Genomic DNA, 10,394 nt, shown 5'->3' with positions numbered 1-10,394 from the left:
ATCTGACATCAGGAATCATAAAACAAACCAATAGGAGAACACTTCAGTCTCCCAGGACATTCTATACAAGAACTTAAAAGTAGCTGTCTTATTGCAAAAGAATTTTAGAAATACTCTTGAAAGAGAAGTTGCTGAATTACAACTCATTACCAAACTAAAAACGATGGAGAGACCTGGTCTGAATAGAGATATTGGATTCATGTCCCATTATACACGCTAAAGCTAATTTTGGACATCTATCCCTTTAAAAATCCCTTGCCCTTCCCTGTGGAACAAACTGCCATCATTAACAGTCATCAACAGTTACAAGGTTGTAGTGACCTCTGCTTCAGAGTATCTGAATAAGTGTGTATACACACGAAAGCTCATACCTAGAAAGCTTATACTTAGCTGGTCTTTAAGGTGCTACCGGAACATCTTTCAATATTTTTTTTAAAAATCTTTCATCATTGTTATTTATTATGACAGACCAACACGGCAACATTACCTGAATCTGTATGACCTTGGGTTAGTCTTCTCTGAACCTCTCTTACATTCAACCTTGTGATTGTAAGCTGTAAGGAAGCACAATTTTTGACGCTAAACAACCCATTCACTGAATACACATCTATTAAGGCATCAAGTTACTCAGTCCCTGGTGTAATTTTTTGTGCACTAAAAGCACAAACTTTCTTTCACAAATATATGTATATTACCTATTATGTACAAAATATCATTTTCTTTTGTAGCTTAGACCACTGTCAGTCATGTCCCACATTTATGATGTTTCTCTGCATGTGTATATTAGAGCACTAGTTTTGCAAAAATTAGCACAAACATAATGGATGAACTGACCCTAAAAATGGTAAGTAAAAATGTGCCTCCGAAATAATTTTCCAGACAGAGAGATTGGGACGCTATACATGAGTGTAACTTCATCACCACCTAGAGGACAGTGTAAGACTAAAACTAAGTTTTTACATTTACTTTCTTGCAAGTACGGTAATAGCCATAGCCTGTTACAGTAATATTATGCTTTTATAGTAATAGTCTATTATAGTATACTATTCTTTCACGTAGAAACCAGGAATCCAATTGGCTTGTGAAAACAGCATTCTTCCCTGCCAAGATCCAGGTTTGAGTTGTCTCAATGTTGTTCTCTCCACATCCATGGGAACATCTTCCATTTGTTTAGGCCCAAGTCTGTAGCAAAATAAAATAGTAACAGTCTAGACTGCTGACATTGCTCATCTGCCAGGCCAAACCTGCTTCTTTGCTTCTTATCCCTCTGCAAACAAACACATTTGCACAAAAACATACACAAACATACACACATAATGGTTCTCTCCTGGTTGCTAGGCAGTCACTGAATTATTTCTTAGAGCTTCTCTGTTGTTCTCGAAAAGTAACTAAACTTCAAGGCTGAATATCTTTTTGCCAAAGTTAAATTCCTAACTTACAAACACAACTTTGACTCATAACAAAAGAGTAGTATAACATTTGAGACGTCTGATAACATTTGACAATTTTATGTACAGGCAAATACATAAAAGCATTTGTGGTGATCACACAGGGTCCCCGGATGTTTAACGGTCTATTGATCCCTGTACCACCACTGTGCTCCCTTCCCCGTTGCCACCAACCAGTTACTCTAGGGTAAAACACTGAGTCCAGACAGTTGTTAAAAGTGAACCAAATAAACAAGTTTATTTTATAAACATTAACAAGTTTATGGTTTCTCAGATAATATTCCTGTCAGTATCTTAACTTTAGTTTCTTTCCTAGCTTATACCTTCCTAATACCTTCTGACTGATTATCTCAACTGTTTAACTCCTCTTAACAAAATCTCTCACTTTCTCACACCAGACTAGCCCAACCCAGACTTATCTTCTCTGTCTCTTCTAACTCCAGACTGTCTTCTCAACAACCCTAACTCTAACACCTCCCCTTGGGGAGGTTAGTCATTTTACACTGGTTAGTCATTTTACAATTAGTTAACCCTTTCCTTATGAACCCAGTATGATGTCACACACCTAGGAGGGAAAACGCCACAGCATTATATATGAATAAATGTCTCTAATGAACATTAATTTTCTAGGTTGCCAAATGCATAAGTTGGCTTGAGTATTTACTAGGTTTGCCTATTTATTAAAACCATGTTTCAATATACAAAGAGGCTTCTTCTTCTTTGGCAATCACTCATAGCCAAGCAAGATTGTCTTGCATAAACATGGTTTTAACAATGAGTCCGCAAGTGACTGTGGAGGCCAATTCTGGATCCACACGTCCTTCCACAGTGGGGACATTGGTTTTCGCACAGGAGTTAATCATGGTGTGGATTTGCCAAGCCAGCCTTCCTCTTAGCACGTTTCTCCCTTAGTCCTCAGTTAGCATTTTAATCCTTACATGGCAACCCTATACTGTTATGTCTCCTAGATACTGTGGACAGGAAAAGTGGGATAAATTTCCCCCCAGATTTACTTTTAAACTTTTTTATTGTGGTTTTCAAAGCGTCCCACCTTTCTGTGTTTTTTGTTTTTTTAGTAAGGGTAAGGGTACTCCCAGGCAACACGTTTGCTGTATTTTCCCCGGAAAAGGGTAAAAAAATATCCCATTTGGGGGGTGAGTATGGGCTGGCATTTTCATGCCAACAACGCCATGTGAGCAGTACCCCGATACCGAACAACCCACCAAAACAACCATATTAGCAGCAAACAGAACGAGACGCAACTTCGCACGTTTGGCTTGCCTTGCCACGTCGTTTGCGCATGCGCGCAGGCCCGTGGACGCCCTTGTTTCCTTGGCAGCCGTCAGCTTGTTTGAGGCGAAACCATTTGGGGCAAAGGGGGGTGACGGAAGAGGCGAGGAACGGAATGAAAGGGAAGGCCAATTGGCCGGCAGGGTGAAGAAGCCGTCGGCGGCATCGGACGTAGCCAGCAGAGTCGGAGGCGGCGTAGGCAGCTGCCGTTGAATACAGCGCGGAGCAATCGAGGGTTGGAAGTGAGTTTCTAACCCCCTCCCCCTTTTTACTGGGTTCCCACCAGGGCCCGCTACGTGTCTGGTTGGGAGGGGGGAGATGGCGGCGCAAAGCCACCCTCCCCCCACCCGAAAAAAAGAAACGTAGGCGGCCTCTGTGCGGGGGCTTCGTCCCTCCTGAGGGCGGCCAAAGCGCGGCCGACATTCTAAGCGGGAGGGGACTCCTGAGGGCGGTTATTTCCAATCCAGAACTGTGGCGAATAGGCGAGGGGCGGAGGGAGGCGCTTATGCCCAAGAGGCTTCACAGTCGGCGGCGCTTTGTCGGGCGCTGAGCGGGAGGCCTTCATAGCACGCAGCTTTCACGCATCATCCTCAGCCGCCAGCGGGCAACTTCCACGGAGGCCGGTTGGGCTCCCAACGGCTTTAGCGCGCTGCCTGCCGCCTCACAGCGCCAGCGGTTCCTCCCACAAAGCTACCGGCGGTCTTTGCGTTCTTTTCCGTTAGAGGAACGGCAGCCAGCGCCCAGGTTGTTCCTAACGGAGAAACCTGAGGGGGGGGGGTGAGAACAGAGTAAGCAAGGAATTCAAGAAGACTACGAGTCCCAGCAGCCCCGGCCAGCACTACATCTCCCGTGGTTCACCTATGACAGAATGAGGTCTTGTTAGGAGACGGAGCATGTACTTTGAAGAAGAGGAGGGAGGTGGGCGTGCGCGCCTCTTCCGAAAGCAGCATCGATTGGCTGAGGCGGAGTGCGAGGGCGGGACTACAGTAGCTTCGCTTTGGCACGAGAAAGAAGGGAGCTCAAAATGTGAATCAAACCCGGTGATTTCGGTTGTGGCCGTTATTAAGGGCTGCGCTCTTAAATATGGAGTGGGCTAGAGAAACTTAAGAATCGAAAAGCGACGATGCCCCATGAAGCTCCTTTTTTCTTTGGTGTTTGAATCCGTAGTGCTTCCCACTTTAGGATCACCTCTTCTCGTGGGTGGTCCCCAGGCTGCGCATATTTACTCGCAAGTACTGTAAGTCCCTTTGGGATCCAGTAGGGCTTGATCCTACGCAAGAAAGAGCTTTAACAGATGCCTAGGAATGTCAGTTCTCCTCCTTAATAGCAATCCTATGCGGAAGGATAACTTCCATCGAAGAGTGTGGGAAATAATGAGTGTCATTATCTCTCTCTCTATGGCTGTGAACTGACTTCTTCATGTCCATAGTCTACTGGCAATCCCAAACCGCACCAGTGACAATAATGATTCCACGATGTGCTATGTAGTTGACTGTTGGGGTTGGATGTAGCAAGGAAGATCAGCTTTAAATCCTTACTTAGTTCTGAAACTCATTTGATGGGGGGAGCTGTGGCCTTTGAAATTAGCCAGTTCTAATCTGCTTCATGTCTAGTTAGACTAAAGGGAATAGTGAGATAATTGAGAATAATTACAAATAAGGATACAATATATTTCAAGTATATTTAAGTATAATTACTTAAGAATCACATGAAATATGATGCTTCTCTGTGTCTTGTTAAAGATGCAAATGACAGTGCATGGAATCAGACAAGAAGAACTATAACATATTTCAATGTTATCTAGATGTCAGAAAATATATCAAAATGAAAATCTATAAAAGATGGGCATATGTGCATCCATTCCTTCTTTACTATACTGTATACATTATGTGGAATGACAAATTATTCTAAAGGCAGCTTTTCCACTATTAGGGGAAATATGTATGTCATTTTTATTTGTGTTTTTATAATACAATCTGGATTAGGCAAATTCCTGCACCGGAAACCTCACTTTCTTCTGCCTATTTGAGTTGAATGATGAAATCATTTCTATTTAGAGATGGGATTACAATTAGTGAACATCCTTATCTTATTCAGGTTGCTTAAAGGACTATATTTACACTCTTTCCCTCTCCATTGACGTTTGTCTTGTTTGTTGCTTAATCCAACTGCATTGCTAATACATATAAAGCACACTGTGTAATCCTATCCTTTATTCAGAAATAAGTCCGGTTCAGTTCAGAGGTAAGTGCAATATAGTATTCCATCCTTAATTGCTTTCGTTGACATTAATTTAAAATGTAGGGAAGAGTAATGCATACTGTAGGTAACCATATAATTGTTAAAATGCCTTAAGGCAAAAGACAACAATAACAGTCTGCACATGGTATTCAGGAAGATGATGGCTTAACGCTGCATGATATCTTTGTGATGGAAAGGACTAATTGTATTAACCATGATACCTTTTTAAGTAAAAAAAAGTCATGTGTAAATCTAAAATAAAATTTTTAACACCTAGAAGTATTTGAACAGAAATATTTAATTAGAGGAAAAATTTAAAAAGTATTCTGAATGTGGATTATATTACTGATATATTATATTATATTTATATTATATTATATTATATTGAAAAACAATCAAAACTTTATTTAGAAATTATTTTCATTGGAATACTTATTTATATTTTATACTTTTTTTACTGTTAAGACAGTATAACTGACAAGCATACATTTTCATTATATTGTTTTAATTTGAAGAACAAAGTGAAGATATTGCAAACTGTTAAGAACATGATTTTATCATGCCCAAAGATGCCTGAAAAAAAGTTAAGATCAACTTTGAAGCTAATTGAGCTTCCATTCTTTGTATACACATTCTTTATGTCACTGATTTGTTAAATAAAAAATTGTTAAATAAAAATGTTTTGTTTCAAATGGGAAATTTTCCATAACAATTTTTCCTTGCACATCATTGGTTTTGAATACAAACAATGTAGATATGCAATGTTTAGATCATTGCTTATATATTGTGTTGATCCTGATGATATATATACTAATTAGTTTTTGTTAGGAAACGTTGGCAGTTTTACATCAAGATGCAAGACATAAGTTCTAAATCTTGATATCCAAGGGCAGCTTTATATGGATTCCCCTCCTTCCTTTATGGCAGGGGGTGGAACCTTATACTGAGGGCCATATTCCTCTGAAATAATCTTTTGGATGCCTTATATTGGCAGTGGGCCAAGGCAGAGTTGGCAGTGGTTGGGCTAAAAGTCTTCTAGAAAGGCTACAGTTTCAAACCTGAAAGTTTTCTAGAATAGCTGCAATTTCCAACCTGAAGCAGCCCCAGGTAAAACATCTTGTAATAGTCCAGTGGTGAGGTTAACAGAACATAGATAACTGTGGCCAGGCCATCTCTTTCCTAGAAAGTTGGTATAGTTGGTATATCAGCCTCTTCCCATAGAAGGCTCTTTGTGCTACTAAGGCTTTCTGGCCCTTAAGAGGTCAAGGTGAATCTAGTAGCACTCCCAGAATGCACATCTAATCCTTTTAAGGAGTATACATTCCCTTTCATAGTTGCCGAACACCATCACACTTGTTAGACAAGTTTATGGACCCTGTTTTGGTCCACTGCTGTTCCCAAACACTGGTTCACACTTTTTCTGACTAGACCTGGGTGTCATCATCAGATCAATGACACCCAGCTCCATATATGCAGGTGACCTCTGAACAACTTGCCAAAGAAAAGGATCTTTGCAACTGGCTGGTTGGGTCCAGTGAGGATCCTTTGAATCTGTGGCAAGAGAACAGGATATTTCCTTACTTATTTTATTAACAAAATCCAACTTCAATTGTTTTCCTAAATCTGTTCCGCTCCCACCATTTAATATAACTTGGACCCTTTTCACCCTTAACTTGCCAATAACCTGCTAACTGTGATATAAAGCCAGACAGATATATGTACTATATTTAGGAAATATATTGTTTATTACAAGATTATGTAGCGTACAAGCTTATGTGGTTACTTTAACATAGTACTGTCTCTTTAAATTGACATACACTTTCCTTGTTAATTAACTGTAGCTTGTTATATACTCTGTTACTAAAGCAAGACAGCTTAGAGAACCTTATTAAAACTTTGCCCAATTGCCTTTGTATTTACTCCACCACAGTTAAGCCTTACCAACACTATAAGTGAGGACTTTTGCTGAAGCCTACCAGATCTCAGAGGGATGCGGGTGGCACTATGGGTTAAACCACAGAGCCTAGGACTTGCCGAGCAGAAGGTCGGTGGTTTGAATCCCCACGACAGGGTGAGCTCCCATTGCTCGGTCCCTCCTGCTGCCAACCTAGCAGTTCGAAATCACATCAAAGTGCAAGTAGATAAATAGGTACCGCTCTGGCGGGAAGCTAAACGGCTTTTCTGTGCGCTGCTCTGGTTCGTCAGAAGCAGCTTAGTCATGCTGGCCATATGACCCAGAAGCTGTACGCCGGCTCCCTCGGCCAATAAAGCAAGATGAGCGCCGTAACCCCAGAGTCGGCCATGAGTGGACCTAACGGTCAGGGGTCCCTTTACCTTTACCTTACCAGATCTCAGAGCCTGGCAGTGCAACTGCCTCTCACTACTTCTTGCTCCACGCTGTTCTCTCCTCATCTCTTATGCCTGACCCAAGTGATTCAGATACCCCAACAAGTCTTTTGGCACCAAGACACTTTGCCTTTCTTGTAGGTATTCTTTCTCAAGCCTCTTCCTCTGCTCTCTTTGGGCAGTGCACCACAAACGCCATGAACTCCTTCACTGACCAACACAGGCTGACTAGCACCCAGCCATATAAACACTTATTCTGGCCCTCCAGTCCAGCCCCAGCCAATCACATGGTCTAACGGAAAATTCTAACCCTGCAGCCACCAACCAGAACACTGCTTCTTTTGCATATTGAGAATTCTCTCTCTAACTGCTCCTGAGCTGTCAGTTGAAGACCCCCAGTGACAGTTGAACCAACTTCCACCTGACCAGACAGGACTCCCCGCATTAAACATTACAATGCACATTACCATACAAATGACAGAATCCAATCCACATTAAAACTGATTTCAAATAAGCAAGATTTCTTCACAGGGTTGAAGGAAGCATTCTTCAGGAATGATCCTAACAGCTGCTTCATTTAAGGTGGCCGAGACTACCCCTCCCTGCCAAAGAGGCGTTTAAAACTCTGGACCCAGCTTGTCGGTCCTCCCTGCTGGATTCAATGAGCCGGGAAGGGCAACGGTCAACCTTGCAAGTGGTGGGCCATTTTATTAAGCTGGGTTTTAATGAAGCCTGTGTTAGTTTGTGGCACTGCACTGGCCTGTCTCCACAGAATTAAATGCAGCTTCCATGCGGCAGGTGTAGTGTCACAGGCTGGCCTGTGCCAGTCAGCAGTCCCTCGTTAATGTTGCTAGTGCACTAGAGTCATTCTTTCACAACTTTTTACACAAAAAGCTATTCATGTAGAGTGGTTCACTGCTCTAAGGCATAGCTGTTTGAAGTGGATGAGCTCAGGAGACATCTGAGTTGGGTTTTCACACCTATGCAGACTCGCCACACCCAAATAGCACACAGAATCAATCATTTTCACTGTTGTGAAAGTAACAGCTGTAATCACATGATAGACTGCTTCACCTGAACAACCTACCACTGATAACAGCTACCATGAGGACTTGCACAAAGCAGCTTCTATGCAGTGGCTGTGACATGTATACTGACTTCAAACACTACATAGCACGTAAATGCGCAGCGAGGGTAGCCAGGAGGAGTGAGGCAAGCAGAAGTGTAAACGACTGCCCATGTGAAGCCCTTTCTGGCCAATGCATTAATCAAATTACATGATAAATTGTGCTAAGTCATAATTGTTTGGTTGCACATGCTAGGCAGGATTTTAGGAAGGGCATAGTATAGGATTACATAACAGCAAGCACTTCTGTAGAGCAAATGGTTAAGCTACAGCAAGGGAGCATTCCTGGTGGCTAAGCTACAGGTGTAGTGTTTTCTTTCTGTTGAGAGCTCTCCCACCCTACATGCGAGCATGTAGAATTTGTATGCAGGCTGGTTTTTTTGGTGCTTGAAGATCAACTGGTTATAGTGGGGTGCCATGTTCAACATTTGTCAGATGCAGTGAACTCATTTATATAAACGATAAATTATTGCACCAAATCTTCAGCAGGTGGGGCTAGAACCATTGGAAAACCAAACATGAGATTGCATGAATTCAGAGAATTCATGTCTAGCTTTCCTCTCCCTGTCTTCTTGTACTTATTATGCCAGTAAATTATTCTGAGGCAAAGTGTGCATAACCCCAGGCACAATGACCTAGAAATGTATTTGAAGCAAATAAGAATTTTGGGCAATCACCGAAGGCACTGAAACTAGCATAGGCGTTCTACCTGCCACTACAATCTTAAACATTTGCAGTAGTGAAGTTTTGTAACACTATTTATTATAAAAAAATCCTTCCAGTAGCACCTTTAAGACCAACTAAGTTAGTTCTTGGTATGAGCTTTCGTGTGCAAGCACACTTCTTCAGATACACTGAAACAGAAGTTGCCAGATCCTTCTATATAGTGAGAAAGTGGGGAGGGGTATTACTCAGAAGGGTGGTGGGAATGGGAGATTGGCCGATAGCTGAGATGAGCCTGCTGACGACTCTTAACGACTGTAATAGGTCTTACAGGAAAAGGCAAGGGGTGAGAAGGTGAGAAATGGCTTAGTCATGTATAATGGGATAAGAATCCAATGTCTTTGTTCAAACCAGGTCTCTCCATGGTTTTAAGTTTGGTAATGAGTTGCAATTCAGCAGCTTCTCTTTCCAGTCTATTTCTGAAATTCCTTTGTAGTAAAACAGCTACTTTGAGATCTTGTATAGAATGTCCTGGGAGATTGAAGTGTTCTCCTACTGGTTTCTCTGTTTTGTGATTCTTGATGTCAGATTTATGTCCATTTATTCTTTGGCGTAAGGTTTGGCCTGTTTGTCCAATATAGAGAGCTGAAGGACACTGTTGGCATTTGATGCCATACACAATGTTAGATGATGAGCAATTGAATAGTCCCGAGATGGTATGTGTGATGTTGTTGGGGCCAGTAATGGTGTTGTCCGGGTGTATGTGGCAGCAAAGTTGGCATCTGGGTTTATTGCAGGCTCTGGTGCCAGTGTCCGTGTTAAGTCTGGTTGTAGTATTATTGTGGGTTAGGAGTTGTTTAAGATTGGGTGGCTGTCTGTAGGCAATGATCCCAGATTCATATTATTCTGCACTTTAATTCAGATTTAGTGTGGTGCATTGCACTGATGTATCTGTTAGTGCATCAAAATGTTGCTGGCTGATTAGTTAAGACATTATTTTAGAAGTCATTAAGGGGACCTGGTTGATTAGGTTTAACCAGTTGCTGCTGCATTAGGTCTGATAATTTTGCTTACTGGTTTTTTCTTTTGATTTATATCTGTCTTACTGGCTTCCCTCCAGCCCTATATATTTTTTCTTGATGGTGATTTCTGTGGGACTTCTTATGGACCAATTCACAGAGAATAAACCTTAAAACACATTTTTGCTTCCATGGGTTCTGCTTTTAGATATTTAGTTTACATAGAATAAGTCTACAACTCTATACCCATTTCCTGAAAGT

The 10,394-nt window shown here is 41.7% G+C and overlaps 1 protein-coding gene across 7 annotated transcripts in view; it reads left to right on the top strand.

Annotated features, from left to right (window-relative positions):
• Positions 1-2,750: 2,750 nt before the first annotated feature.
• Positions 2,751-10,394, top strand: part of AHI1 (Abelson helper integration site 1) — a 65,200-nt gene continuing 57,556 nt past the window's right edge. Inside the window, exon 1 of one of the 7 annotated variants that reach the window (XR_013984343.1) lies at positions 2,751-2,980. The gene's annotated coding sequence lies outside the window, so the exon portion shown is untranslated. Of the gene's footprint in view, positions 2,981-3,829; positions 3,976-7,767; positions 7,908-7,933; positions 8,023-10,394 lie in introns of those variants that run through there. The other 6 variants (XM_080999513.1, XM_080999508.1, XM_080999510.1 and 3 more) reach the window with 6 other exon arrangements.

The sequence above is a fragment of the Podarcis pityusensis genome, assembly GCF_964106645.2.
Source record: "Podarcis pityusensis genome assembly, chromosome: 3".
Classification (NCBI taxonomy): domain Eukaryota; kingdom Metazoa; phylum Chordata; class Lepidosauria; order Squamata; family Lacertidae; genus Podarcis; species Podarcis pityusensis.
This window is presented reverse-complemented; position numbering and strand designations above follow the sequence as displayed.